Source organism: Rhipicephalus microplus, chromosome 5 (genome assembly GCF_043290135.1).
Source record: "Rhipicephalus microplus isolate Deutch F79 chromosome 5, USDA_Rmic, whole genome shotgun sequence".
Taxonomy (NCBI): Eukaryota; Metazoa; Arthropoda; class Arachnida; order Ixodida; family Ixodidae; genus Rhipicephalus; species Rhipicephalus microplus.
The window spans coordinates 154,405,899-154,419,955 of record NC_134704.1 but is presented as its reverse complement, the minus strand read 5'-3'; the positions used below and the strand labels follow the sequence as shown (position 1 = coordinate 154,419,955).

The window sequence follows — 14,057 nt, the reverse complement described above, 5'->3', positions numbered from 1 at the left end:
GGTGCACTCTATGGTATTCTCTCGCAATGATCGTGGTGGAGTCTGTACTTTGTGAGATATCCCGCACCAACGAACAAGTAGCTCGAGACATGTCGAAGCGGCGAACGAATTAACACTGCTTGGTTTTGGTTGCCACAGCAGCGGCTCCGACGTCTGAAGGCATCGTTGTTTTCATCCCCCATGAATGATGAACTTTCAAAAAAGGGGGGGGCGACACCTCAAGAGGGCTGACAATAATTTGTCGAAGCTTCATGGGCATTCGAACTTCGTTTCGAGCAGAGATTTATCCTGCGCGAATATGTATTTTTCCTGTGCGAAACAGCAATAAAGTGCACGTTCCCCTATGTAAACCGTCACTGGTTCCTTACACCATTTCGAGGCTTTTACTGGTCTGTTCAGGCAGAAATGAACCTCTTAACACTATGTTTGCGTGAATCGGGAGGCAAAATGACCTCCGAAGTGACCTCAGCTGCAGCTCTGCAGGAGTCCGCGACGGCCTGAAAACGCAGCTGAAGCTCGCCGCAAAAGTAGCAGATGCGCCATATGACAGCGTCCACGTGAAAGCTGACGTTGGAGCTCGGGTGGTTGCGCCAGTAGTTTATATTCTATTTCGCTATAGTTGTGAGCCAAGCGAGGGGGGAACGTGTCGCTCGACTAATTGTTATTCATACGTATGGTGCCGAGAGTCGTGAAGGTCTAGCAATTCAAGCTGACGCTTTGTGGTGAGTGATGCAAACACGTTATTACTTTCGTACGAAGTTTCTTGCTATTCGCCCATATATAGAACTACAAATTTTCGCTTCTTACCTCTACCCAACGTTATTAAACTAATCTTAAATGTAATTACTAGTACGGGTACCTGACTCCCGATCGGGGCCACTTTCTTCCTTTATATCTTATCACCAGAGTCTTAATTACTACTTCGAAACGCCAAGAAAATAGTAGACATTTTTAAAAGCAGTGCATGTCTATTCTTTAGCGCTTCAAAACTTTTTGCATTAAATTTTCATGCGCTACAACCGGCTGCGAAAAACGCGCCTAACAATCACATAGAAGCAGACGATTAGTTAGCAAAACAGGTGCGCGCAACTCGTCAGTTGACAGAAAACGGCAAAGTAGAAGTGTCACCACTCGAAACAAGCAAAACTCTTATATAGCGGACACTTTGAAGCCAACAATGTCGAAATTGAGTGAGACAGAAAAAAGTTAGGAGAAAATAAAGGCGTGAGGAGGGCCATCCGAGCACTGAGCTGGGCTATGGGGGCTAGACTATGTGGCTTGTGTGTATCATTACATTAGGACGTAGGTGATGTGCACAATTAGGCGCGAGAGAGCTTTTTCTTTTGTCCGCAGTGTAAAGCATAGTGGGCATGTGGAGCTTGAATTTGGCGGAGAAGTTGGATTGAGCTGTAGTGGCAGCCGCCACTGACGTCAGTAGTGTTGGAAGGGGGCCCGCCTACAATAAATATTCGTATAATTGTTCCATGCGTCAAATGCTTACCGTTTTCTTTTGACAGCCATTGAGTCGATCAAAAGTGTAGAGGTGACATCCCGAACAAGCGGAGCTACATGCAGCTTCTAACTTCTTCATACAATCAAAGCACACATCTGTTGCATGCAACAGATACTTCAGCGTTACCAATAGAAGTTTGCTAGGGTGACGGCGCATGAGAGGTTGCACCACAATGCCGCACAAAACTTGCGCGAACTGTAAAAGCTCGAAAACCAAATTTTGAATAACAATGGTTCATGAGCACCAGAACATAACTTTTTGGGTCACATATTGACGCCTCCGCCGGGGAATGCAGTAGGTCAATTTCAACGTTTGAGGGCGTATGTAAGGCTTTCGCCATTACAGTCAAAACAATAAAGAGGGACAGAGAAAATACAGGTTAGTATGTTACACAGCAGAGTAAAGAACTGAGAAACTACACTGCATCGTTAATCAAACTTACAACATGCTATATACGGCACCGCAGTGATAAATAACGCAAAATAAAACAGGAAAACGTCTTATGAAGTATGGCTTGATCCTCATCACTTACTATGTTAAAAGCACTGATTCACTCAAAGTGGCCATTGGTGTAACAAATGCGATGAATATTAAAGGTACATATCTTCCGTATATAGAAACACCGAATGCATATATAACCTGGAATGTTGGAAATCCGCTCTCAAATGTTGCAACCACTGCACTTCTGCGACGCGTTAAGAACCATAAGAGTTGTTGAAGGGCTAGATTATACACAGATGTTCACTAGATGCTCAAGGAAAAGAAAAGCACGCTTTTATAGCCGTAACATATCTTACAGTGGAATCAGCATGCCGTGGAATTTCCAGCTTCAAGGCCTCGTTCGACGCTAAATTTCACGGTGTCAGTGCTTTACCGAATTTCTTTGAAGCTAACATCCCTCTGAAAACGTATTGAATCTTCACGGCTACATTTATTAACGTTTCACAGCTCCCGCTCATGTCGTACTATTGCAGTACCGCGGCCACTTCTATGCTTCGCCGTGGGAGAAGGCGCCTCTAGCGTTGGCTTTTATCTTTATATTGTAACAGACAAGTACAACGACGGCCGCTAAAAAAACTATTTATTTTGGGAGGACTAGTACCCGTCAAATAAATACACAGAAGCTGCCCTGAGCATGCTAGCGTAACATCTGGTGTCCCTCGAATCTCAGTCTTGGGTCCGTTGTTCGTTTTTTTATTCGTAAATGACGCCCCGCCACGGCGGTCTAGTGGCTAAGGTACTCGGCTGCTGACCCGCTGGTCGCGGGTTTGAATCCCGGCTGCGGCGGCTGCATTTCCGATGGAGGCGGAAATGTTGTAGGCCCGTGTGCTCAGATTTGGGCGCACGTTAAAGAACCCCAGGTGGTCGAAATTTCCGGAGCCCTCCACAACGGCGTCTCTCATAATCATGTGGTGGTTTTGGGACGTTAAACTCCACATATCAATCAATTATTCGTAAATGACCTTGCCGACACCATCGCTTCTTCAATCACGTGGTTTTCTGATGATCAAATATTATATAGGGAAGTTACGGGCGTCGATCATAACATTATTTTACCGATTCACTTGACAAAAGTAGAAAAGTGGCATCGTGAGTCACATATGCAACTAAAAGTGCATAAAACTGTTCACACTTCGTCATACTCTTCTCTTGGCGTCTCGCTGCGTGCCACTCAAAAAGCCGCCAGCCTTCTTTTCCCAGCGTGCCTGGTGTGTTGGGACGTACAGCCCAGCGTTCCATGGAGCGTTTTGCTTGGCGAGTTTTGGTTATCAGTTGGTGTGGCAAAATACATAGGATTTGGAAGTGGCGCGAGACTACAATTAATAGATTGATATGAGAGAGTTAACGTCCCAAAACGACCATATGATTATGAGGGACGCCGTAGTAGAAGACTCCGAAAATATCCACCACCTGGAGTTGTTTAACGTTCTCCCAAATCTGAGCACACGGCCCTACAACATTTCCGCCTGCATGGGAAGTGCAGCGGCCGCAGGCGGGATTCGATACTGTGACCTGGCGGAAAAATAATGTCGGTGCCTAACAACATGCGGCAATAATCCCCCTCCTGAAACGCATCATCCCGATGCGTACACTGAGGGCGAACACTTTTGGAAAGTAACATTCATTTCATGCTTGAGCACATTTAGCAGTTATCGTTCAGTGCCTTACGTAGTACGGTTGCATTTGTACTACATGTACAACTTCTGGTTTATTCCTGCATCGCGTTGAGCACACTTGACCTGCAGGAATTGCTTCGTAGTTCAGGATGCCTAACTGGCAAAGTACCTTGTAAAGGCCGAAATAATGCCGCAACAGTTTTTCAGATAGGCCAGGCGAACGTACAGGTGTTCCCACCCACACTTTGTTTCGGGGCTTGTATACTGTACAGCTTTCCACTTCAAATTATAACAACTTGCGTCGGAGCATTGTTAAATGATACAATTTCTTGCCAATTGAGCGTATGATGGACTCTATTCACGAGGCCTCAAATGAAACACGTGTTTGTGCTACTTAAACGATGTGGTGGTCTTCTCGCCCGATTTTCCTACGCGCCTTCGTCGCTTGGAACAGGTTCTACGCTGCCTCTCTGCAGCAAGCCTCCAACTAAACTTGAAGTGTTACTTTGGAGCACGCAAGCTGATGATTCTCGGACACGTCGTGTCGAAGGATGGCATTATTCTTAACCCCGCTAAGTTACGTGCTGTTCGCGAGTTCTCGAGGCCCTCGTTTCTCAATGAGATGCGTAGTTTTATTGGGATTGCTCATATTTCCGCCGCTTCGTCCAGGATTTTGCCCCGATCATGGCCACTCTGACAGACTTCATGGAGACCGCAATCTATTTGCGTGGTCTCCAGCCTGCAACAGTGCCTTTGCGAAGCTCCGTGAACTGCTTACAACACCACCCATACTGCGTCATTTTGATTCAGGCGTTCCCACAGAAATTCACACAGATGCTAGTGGTGTCGGTCTTGGCGCTGTACTCGCCCAACGAAGGCCTGGTTACCAAGAATATGTTGTTGCGTACGGGAGCTGCATTCTTACAAGAACAGAAGCAAATTATTCGGTAACTGAGAAAGAATGCCTAGCGATCATCTGGGTCATTATAGAATTTCGGCCTTATCTGTACGGCCGCCCTTTCGATGTTGTTACCGATCACGACGCGCTCTGCTGGTTATGCTCCCTCAAGGATCGCTCCGGATGCTTGGCACGGTGGGCTTTACGGCTCCAAGAGTACGACATCCGTGTCATTTATCGCTCAGGCCAGAAGCACGCCAATGCCGATGCTCTTTCGCATTCGCTCTTTCCTACTGATATTGCGAGTGTATCAATCCAAGACAACTCCCTTTTACTATCAGGACCCATCGACATGGCTGTGGAGCAGCGCAAAGATTCGTGGATTGCGTCTTTGATGAATTACCCATCTGAAACGATCGCCCACCTGCCATCTAAAGCACTACACCGACAGGCCTCTCACTTCGCTATCCGCGTTGAAATATTTTATCGCCGCAACTACCACCCTGACGGCCGCAAATGGCTACTCGTCATACCCAGGCATGTCTGTGCCAGCATATGTGCTGCTTATCATGCCGATGCGCAGTGTGCACACACCGGTTTGTTTAAAACCTACGCCCGGCTACGTTTTGCATTTTATTGGCGCGGCATGTACACATTTGTTCAAAAGTACATTCGATCTTGCACAGAGTGCCAACGCCGCCAACATGATCCTAGCTGTCCTACTGCACCAATGCAGCCGTTATCGTGCCCAGTGCGACCATTCGACCGGGGTGGAATAGACCTTTATGGTCCTTTGTCATATACATAAGCTGGGAATCGCTGGATTATTGTAGCGATCGATCATATCACGAAATATGCAGAAACGGCCACTCTACCAGCCGTGATGGCACATCACGTTGCGTCTTTCCTGCTGCAACATTTTGTTCTGTGTCACAGCGCTCCACGTGAACTCCTCAGTGACCGAGGCCGCGTCTTTCTCGCGGATGTTATTGAAGAACTTCTTGAGAAATGCCATCTGATGCACCGCTGTACTACCGCATATCACCCACAAACAAATGGCTTGACCCGATGTTTCAACCACACTCTTCTATGTATGTGTTCTCCGACCACACCAACTGGGATCTTATCCTTCCCTACTTAACGTTCGCTAACAACACGGCACCTCAAGTGACGAAATGATTCTCTCCCTTTTTTACTTTATGGTCGAGAACCATCATCTCCAATCGACACCGTTCTTCTCTACCAACCAGACTCATCCAAAGGCACACCAATTTCCGAAGCCACTCAGTATGTGGAAGAATGTCAGCAATCAGCTCACACCCTTACAACACAAGAACAAGGGCTAGAGAAATTCCATCACCACAATGGACGATTGAACTACCAGTTTTCGCCAACTCTATTGTTTGGCTGTCGTTGCCCCCCTGTGCGGCTCCTGGTACCTCTACAAAGTTCGTGAGCAGGTAACATGAACCTTATCATGTCATATAGGAAACTTCAGCTGTCAACTACCTCATCGATCCTGTCACGGCTACTGCGGACCTGCGTCGCCGAGGCCGCGAAATCGCACATGTGGATCGTCTGAAACCATATCACAAACCATTAATCCTCACGACACTTTAGAACACCTACTTGGTTCCGTCTTCAGCGAGGGGGAAGTATGTAACGAAGCAGTAATTTATGCAAAGCTCGGCAAACACACCGTCAGTGCTAAGCACAAGACGCTCGGCCCGGACGTTTTCGCTGATTTTGCTGGCTACGCCTACGCTCCTACCTGGTCTCGAATAACAGTTCTGACTGTCTCAGTTCCTTACTATGCGTGCCTTTTCTGCCCTTTCTATGTAGTCGCTGATACACGGGTCACTCTGATTTGAATCATTGACAGGTAACATCGCGTCTAAGGTCATTGTGACGATCCGACCATAAACAAGTTGAAATGGCGTGAAGTGTGTCGTTTCTTGTACTGCGGTATTGTACGCAAATGTAGCATAAGGCAACATACTGTCCCATGTCTTTTCTTTCATGTCAAAATACTATGAGATCATGACATCGAGAGTTCTGTTAAATATTTCGGTTAATCCATTTGTTTGCAGATGGTACGCTGTAGTCCTTCTATGGTCGGTATGGGTGAGTTTCATTGCAGACTGCATCAAACAGGTAGTAAATGCTGTTCCTTTGTCTGTAATGACAACCTGTGGTGCGCTGTGTCGTAGTATGATCTGAGTGAAAAAAACTGGGCTACTTCTTCAGTCGTTTATTGTGCGAGAGGTGACGTTTCAACATATCGAGTCATGTTATTTGTTGCTACAACAATGCAGCGCTTCCCCGATGAAGAGAGAGGAAATGGCCCTTTAGCTTTAGGTGGCTGTATTGTTTTCAACAGACCCGCTGGTTTTGATGGTGGTATTTTGCATCTTCGGCAATCTCGGCATGGCTTCCTTAATTTCGGCCAATAATACTGTCGGCGGATTATGGCTAAAGTGCCACTACTACCCATATGACCAGCCAATGGGTCGTCGTGACACGCTTCTAAGATTACTGCTCACAGTGATGATGATACGAGATGCAGAAACATCTCGCTCCTGTTCCTTAAGTTGCGCTTGTATAGGACGTCATTCTGGAGGACATAGAAGGTGAATCAACGACCTACACTTGTGGTACTTAGTTTGATAGCCCTCTTTTCGCACCGGGTACCGTCGGGCCGCGCCGACGGACGCTGGTCGCGCCTGTTGTCAGACAATTGTCTTTTGCTAACGTAGCGTCGCTGTATCCAGCCTGCGCATGCATCAACGCTACATTGGAATATATTGAGCCCTTCATTATTTGCTCGCGCCGTTTCGCTAGTTCAACATATACCAAATATGGTGCTACGTTACGTCAATGAATGACAAATTATATGACTGGTGCAAACATGATAATCCTGACACGCGTGTCATGTAACAACTTGACAACATACCAGGCTCATAGCGTGCTCGCCGCCGTTTCGTTATCTTCACATATACGAAATTTTGTATCACGCGATGTGAATAGATAACGAAGGTAAATGACACATTCAATCATGATACTTATGACACGCAAGTTGTGTACGGCATGATTTACCTCCATATCGTAACGTTGTGGTGATTTTTAAGTGACATATCGACATTTCTTATTCGTGCTTCGCACTGCATCGATTCCCACTATACGTGGATATGCCATTTTTTTTTGTTCCTAGTTTGCTGCTGCTTTTCAATGCGAAGCATTTCTTAGCAAACTTCGGTGACTTTGAGCGTATCTATCTATCTATCTATCTATCTATCTATCTATCTATCTATCTATCTATCTATCTATCTATCTATCTATCTATCTATCTATCTATCTATCTATCTATCTATCTATCTATCTATCTATCTATCTATCTATATATTGGAGCTAACATGGGAAAGATCCAGCCCTGACAGCGTGCAGTTTTCGAACTCATTTTTTTATTAACGCGCTGCACCCGCCGCGCGGCCCAAATGCTAACTTCTTCCTTGACGAGCGGCGCATTGAGGCGCTACAGGGCTCCCCCCCCCCCCCCCCGTACAGCGAGAGCCCTAGGAATCACCAGAGGAGTCGCCCAGTGGACATGCTTGACAGTTGGCATCCAGACTTATGATTAAAACTCCGCGGCCGCGAGAGCGGCGATATACGCAGGTTTCAGTCGATCAGCCGCCACGACGTCTTCACGGCCATTGATGTCCAGCGTGAACATCTTAGGTGTATGATGGAGTACGCGGAATGGGCCATCATAGGCTGGTGTTAGTGGTGCCCGTATTTGGTCACGCCGAACGAAGACGTGACTGCAGTCATGCAGATCCTGACTGACGAAGACAGACTGGGGGTGTCGGTCGGCAGGGATCACAGGAGCAAGGTCCCGAAACGTGGTGCGCAGCTCTCGAATGTACGTGGAGGCGTCATGAGTGGAAGGTGGCGATTATGGCTCCAAGAATTCTCCTGGAAGACGCAGGGAAACGCCATAGACTAGTTCGGCTGATGAGCAGCCGAGATCCAAGTTCAATGCTGATCGGATGCCCAGAAGTACGAAGGGGAGGTGATCGAGCCAACGTTCCCTTGGCTGGTGAGCAGTGAGGGCAGCTATCAGTTGTCGATGAAGCCGTTCGACCATGCCATTGGCGAAAGGATGGTAGGCAGTTGTGTGGATGTCTCGAATGCCCAGGATATTGGCAAGTGCGGTGAAAAGGGCCGATTGAAACTGACGACCGCGATCAGTGGTGACGACAGAAGGGCATCCAAAGGACGACACCCAGCCGTTTGTGAAAGCCTTGGCAACTGTTGGTGCTCTAATGTCGGAAATGGGAAACGCTTCCGGCCATCTCGTGAAGCGATCCACACATGTCAGCAGGTAACAGGCTCCTTGCGATTACAGAAGAGGACCGACAATGTCGAGATGGACGTGAGAAAACCTTGCGTTTGGAGGCCAAAATGTGGATGTTGCCGTGAGAGTGTGACGGTGAACTTTAACGCGCTGGCACTCAAGGCAGGTTCATGCCCGGCGTCGGACATCAGCATTGATGCTTGGCCAAAGGAAACGAGATGTGACTAGCTTCTGGGTCGCATGAATACCAGGATGACTCATGCTGTGCAATTGATCAAAAATTGCACGACGAAAAGCTGAAGGCACGAAGGGCCGAGGTACACCAGTAGGCGTTTCGCACGTTAATAATGAGGTAGAAAATGGAAGCGGGCACTCCGTGAACGATAGAGACGTGGATGAAGAGCGAAGACGATGCAGCTCAGGATCGTTGCTTTGGGCAGCTGCTAGCTCTTCCATGTCTAGTGGTGGCTGGGTCGACAAGGCATCGATGTGGGATTGTGCATCAGCAGCAGCATTTTCCGGCCCATGTACGTGTCTGAGATCCACAGTGAACTCGGAAATAAAGCATAGTTATAGAATATACTTTTACAGCGCAAACATAAAACGATCCACAAAGAAAGCGACGACACACACCAGCGCTGACTCCAGCGCTGAAGTCAGCGCTGGTGTGTGTCGTCGCTTTCTTTGTGGATCGTTTTATGTTTGCGCTGTAAAAGTATATTCTATGGCTATGAACCAACTAGGCCCAAAAGAAGTTTTACAGAAGTTTTACTAAAGCATAGTTGACGGATTTTCCGTGCAGTATAATGGCTGTGATTGCGATGGAAGGCAAAACGTCAGGGGCTTGTGGTCTGTAACGACGTAAGTCCCGGCGCTCCAATAAATGACGAAAATGTTTGATGGCGAGGTATACCGCGAGGAGTTCTCGGGCAAATGTACTGTATTTTGCCTCTAGTGGCTCCAGTTTTTGCGAGAAAAACCCAAGGCACTGCCAACCGGATACGTGCTGCTCGAGAACGGCGCCAACTGCCAAGATTGATGCATCGTTGATGAGACGAATCGGGGCATCAGGGACGGGATGCATGAGCATGGTAGCGTCTGCCAGAGCCTTCTTGGCAGTGCCGAAGGCAGATGCAGCGTCCTTGGGCCACTTCGGTGGCGCAGCCGGGTCTTTCTTTTTAGCCAATGGGTCGGTCAAGGGCTTTAGGAATGTGGCGCACTTTGGAAGAAAGCGGCGGTGGAAGTTTAGTAGGCGCGGAAATTCTCGTAGTCTCTTCAGTGAAGTCGAGGGTGGAAAGTCTTGAATAGCCTTCACTTTGCTGGCGAGTGGTTGGATACCCTTTGGAGTGACAAGGTGGCCTAGGAACTCTATTGTAGCGACGCCGAAAATGCACTTATTGGGATTATTTACGAGGCCGTAAACGTCCAGGCGGGAGAACAGGGTGCGCAGGTGGGCTTCATGCTGAGGGCCGGATGAGCTTGCTACAGGAGGTCATCAAGGTAGGCAAATACAAAATCGAGACCTCGCGTGACCTCGTTGATAGTGCGCTGAAAGGTCCGTGCAGAGTTGCGCAATCCAAAAGGCATCCTCACATATTCAAACAGACCGAATGGGGTGGTGATGGCCGTCTTCGGAATGTCGGCGGGTTGTACAGGGATCTGATGGTAAGCCTTCACTAAGTCAATTTTAGAGATGATTGTCCACCCAGCCAAATTTGATGTGAAATCCTGTATGTGAGGAAGTGGATAGCGGTCTGGTAAGGTGTGGGCATTGAGAGCGCGGTTATCCCCACATAGTCTCCAGTCGCCAGAATCTTTCTTCGGCACCATTTGGAGTGGCGACGCCCAGTTGCTGGAGGAAGGCCGCACAAAGCCGAGTTCAAGCATGTGCTCAAACTCACGGCGGGCGATGGCGAGGCGTTCTCCAGATAGTCAACGGGGTCGTGTAAAAACGGGAGGTCCAGTGGTCACAATGTGGTGAGTGAGGGAATGCTTCACCGGTGACTCTCTGGTGTGCGGCTTCGTGATGCTGGGAAAGTCGTCGAGTATTTTTGCATACGGCGAAGCAGGTGTGAGAGCTCGCAGTCCCGTTGGCGAGGAAGTACAGAGTACACCGTTGATGGAGAGGCGGGTGTTGAGATCAATGAGGCGATGAGCATGCTTGTCCACAGCAAGGTTAAAAAAACTGAGCCAGTCAGCTCCAAGAACAGCTTGCGAGACGTCAGCGAGGATGAAAATCCAGCGGAACGTACGGCGTAGTCCAAGGTCAAGTGTAAGAGAGCGTTGGCCGTAAGTGCGAATGGCGGAATTGTTGATCGCTTTGAGTGGGGAGATCTGTTCGTTGCGACGGCGATCTGCACACGAGGGCGGGATGACGCTAACCTGGGCTCCTCTGTCGACTAGGAAGCAAGCTCCAGTGATCTTATCAGAAACATAGAAAAGGCGGCATGACTTCCGACCAGTACCACTTGCCGCCGTCAGTGGCTGGTCGTCGCGTTTCCCGAACAGGAGCACGGGCGAGTGCACTTGCGAGCAGAGGCACCGAATCGGCGGTGGTACCAACTCACGGTTGAGGATGAAACGTCCCGCGGCGCGTCGGGTGGCCGAAGTTCCGGAGAACGTGGGGGCGTCGAGGAGTGACTGTGTATCTGGAACCTGGATGACGGTCGACGATGCGCAGGTACAAAGTCATCGAGGCGCCTGACAAGCGCGTCCAAACGGTTCTCGATGCTCGCGAGCGCAGGGTCTGCAGCGGTGGCCGGTGGTGGTGTGGTAACGGCGTTGAGGCTGTAGCGGCGAGAGAAGAGAGACTTGAGACGGCGTCGAAGGCGGCAGACGGGGCCGTGCTGATCTCGCCACTTTATTCCACGCCTGAAGCGGAGCCGTGGTGGCTGTCCACGTCCGACGCGCCAGGTGCGTGAGCTCGTTCTAATCCTCGCGCAGCTCGAGCTAGCATCCTGGCGCGTCGGACGTGGACAGCCACCGCGGCTCCGCTTCAGGCATGGAATAAAGTGGCGAGATCAGCACGGCCCCGTCTGCCGCCTTCGACGCCGTCTCACGTCTCTCTTCTCTCGCCGCTACATTGGTGACCCGGAGAACACGCCCTTCGCCGAGCGGCCCGCGGCCATGTTCCCGCAACTCTGCCCGCCAGTGCCACCGTTCCAATCGACCTACCCCAAGGTATGGTTCATGCAGCTCGATGCCGTTCTTGCGCTGAATGGCGTCACGGACCAGCCGCTGATGCACGCCATTCTTCAAGACGCCCTTCCGGTAGAGTTGCGTCATCTCTCTGGCACTTCAACCTCCAGCCAGCAGCCTTACGATGACCTCTGCTCTGCGGTGCTTGCCAGCTATCGCCTCACCTACCACCCGCTGCCGTTCACCCGCGACTTACTGGTTTCGTCTGCGTCGCAGCGTGCGGTACCCTCCGACCCCAAGGTCTTCACTGACCGGGACCTAACTTCCCTGACTACGTCTCCTACAACATCACGTCCGGGTCACAAATGTAGCGGCGCGGGAAGAGAGACGTGAGACGGCGTCGAAGGAGGCCGACGGGGCCGTGCTGATCTCGCCACCTTATTTCACGCCTGAAGAGCAGCCGTGGTGGCTGTCCACGTCCGACGCGCCAGCTGCGCGAGGATTAGAACGAGCTCACGCACCTGGTGCATCGGACGTGGACAGCCACCGCGGCTGCTCTTCAGGCGTGGAATAAAGTGGCGAGATCAGCACGGCCCCGTCGGCCGCCTTCGACGCCGTCTCACGTCTTTCTTCCCGCGCCGCTACAAGGCTATGTGCCCGCGAATAGTCCGCCACTCGGTCAGCCATTTCAGCGAGTGTGTCTACTGGGACATCTCCTGCAGCTACGAGGACCGGGACCATGCTCTGCGGTAAGCGCTGGAAGAACAACTCACGTAACAGCTTCTCCTCTTGAGAAGCGGAGCGGCCGCCAAGGAGCTAACGAATGCGTCGCAGGAGCTGTGATGGGCGACGGTCACCTAGCTCTGTAGCCGTGATGAGCTGTTGGAGTCTGCTGTGTTCGGACTCAGACTTGCGGGAAATGATAGCTGCCTTCAACGTGTCGCAGGGATGGCTCGGGTGCGGCGACGCTAAAATATCAGCTAAGTCGTCGGCTACGTCCTGAGGTAAGCAGGATACCAGATGCCAGTGCCTGGTCTGTTGGCTGGTGATTTGCCGTAGACGGAAGTGCGCCTCGACCTGCAGAAACCATGTGCTGGAGCTGTTGGGCCAAAATGGTGGCAGGTGGACATGTTGAATTGCAGCGACTGCAGCACCGCTAGGTCTGGCATCTTCTTGGGCGTCACGACCGGTAGGATTGGTGGCAGAGCCGGCGGGATCCATGCGGAATGATGGGGGCTGTGTGTTCTTTATCGGGTCACCATTAACTGTCGGAGCTAACACGGGAAAGATCCAGCCCTGACAGCGTTCAGTTTTCAAACTGATTTTTTTTTATTATCGCGCTGCACCCGCCGCGCGGCCCAAATGCCAACATCTTCTTCCTTGACGAGCGGCGCATTGAGGCGCTACATATCTATCTATCTATCTATCTATCTATCTATCTATCTATCTATCTATCTATCTATCTATCTATCTATCTATCTATCTATCTATCTATCTATCTATCTATCTATCTATCTATCTATCTATCTATCTATCTGTCTATCTATCTATCTATCTATCTATCTATCTATCTATCTATCTATCTATCTATCTATCTTTCTATCTTTCTATCTATCTATCGATCTATCGATCTATCTATCTGTCTGTCTATCTATCTATCTATCTATTTAATTTAGCCGCCTATTTCGTTTAGCTCTTTTGGCCGTTTCGATAATGGTATAAATACCAAACTTGGTATAGCATAACATGACGGCATGAAGAACATATTTGACTAGTCACAACATGAAAATCATCAAATATATAACATGAATGTCATGATCTATAATTCATGGTCCTGCTGCTCTTGCGGTGGTTTTGTTCACATGGCGTGTTGCAAAACTGGTATATTATGAATGATTGCATCGTGAACACAAGCGGCAGACCCAAAGAAGAAAATGATGCCTTGATTGCCATGTAACAACATGACTACATGCCGCACTCATGATGCGCTGGCGGCCGTTTCACTAGCTTCACTCATACCAAATTTGGTATTACGGG

The 14,057-nt window shown here is 49.4% G+C and overlaps 1 protein-coding gene across 1 annotated transcript in view; it reads left to right on the top strand.

Annotated features, from left to right (window-relative positions):
- Nucleotides 1-609: 609 nt before the first annotated feature.
- LOC119174143 (uncharacterized) overlaps nt 610-14,057 on the top strand; it is a 145,155-nt gene continuing 131,707 nt past the window's right edge. The window contains exon 1 of the mRNA XM_037424963.2: nt 610-722. The gene's annotated coding sequence lies outside the window, so the exon portion shown is untranslated. The remainder of the gene's footprint in view (nt 723-14,057) is intronic.